At 35.9% G+C, this 1169-nt stretch overlaps 1 protein-coding gene across 1 annotated transcript in view; it reads left to right on the plus strand.

Moving 5' to 3' along the window:
* LOC105449977 (pheromone-binding protein Gp-9-like) overlaps positions 1–1169 on the plus strand; it is a 6389-nt gene that overhangs the window by 2128 nt on the left and 3092 nt on the right. The window lies entirely within an intron of this gene.

Here is a 1169-nt window from a genome sequence, read left to right on the forward strand (position 1 = left end):
TTGTCGGAAACAGTAACGATCATCTTTCTGCGTCGGACTGCAAACGAGAAAAGTGGTGAAATTCGTCCACTCGCTCGTTCTTTCTTTCCTCTCTCTCTCTCTCTTTCTCTCTCTCTTTCTCTCTCTCTCGCGCGCGTGCGCGCGACTATACTTACATTTAATTCTCACCGGCCTGCCCCGCTTGTTCGTCATGCTGTGAATTTTTGGCGAATATCCGCTGCCGCACGCCGACACATGAGCACACACAAGTCGGACTGCCGAGAGTACCGAGCGGCGACCGTTGTAGACCCACGTGGATACAGTGTTGCCACGTTGCCACACACAACAAACACACACTACAGCATGATCCCATGTCCGTGTATGTTCCACGGCTTCGCCTGAATTTCGCTCCGCGAGACGATGTGACATCGCGTTTTCTTCTTCTTTTCTCTCTCTCTCTCTCTCTCTCTCTCTCTCTCTCTTTCATACTTATGGAAATATAACTTTGGATCTAATTTGACAAATTGCAATAGTCTTTGTAATCACAGTCTCAGTTTATTATTCACGAATATACATTCTTCCTTATACAACTTACAGTGATTTTTCCAGACATTTATCAAACGCGTACGATATTACATTCAATGTATCACTGATTTGCTGTACGAGAAAGATATGTAATTTAAAAAAACCGATAGAAAATGATAAAAACAGATTAAAACTTTATTGAAATTTTATCTAATTTTATGGTAAAGCTATCGTTTCAATCGGACCTACATTTGAGCTACTATAGAGAAGTTATCTATTTCTATAATTTCTTAACAATACCTTAACAGTATCTTACTTAAACGATTAAATACTTATCTAAACATATATGTTTTTTAAGCAACTTATGAGTTATCTAATGCAATCTGACAATTACGATTTGCTGTTTATGTGAATCTATACATATATATGTGCCTTTGTGTGTACGTATATATATATTCATTTTGTACATATATTTCACATAAAAAGAGATAGAGATCAAATGGAATAATGCTTATAGAGCGAGATAGAAACGTAAAACGATAAAAAACGATGAGATTTTAATAATAAATGTGCGATTAAACTTTATAATTTTATATGTCAATAACTGTCATATAATAACCGAAATAAGTCTAATCGTTTATTATATGATAGTTATTTACAGATAA

Source organism: Wasmannia auropunctata, unplaced genomic scaffold (assembly GCF_000956235.1).
Source record: "Wasmannia auropunctata unplaced genomic scaffold, wasmannia.A_1.0 LD336071.1, whole genome shotgun sequence".
Taxonomy (NCBI): domain Eukaryota; kingdom Metazoa; phylum Arthropoda; class Insecta; order Hymenoptera; family Formicidae; genus Wasmannia; species Wasmannia auropunctata.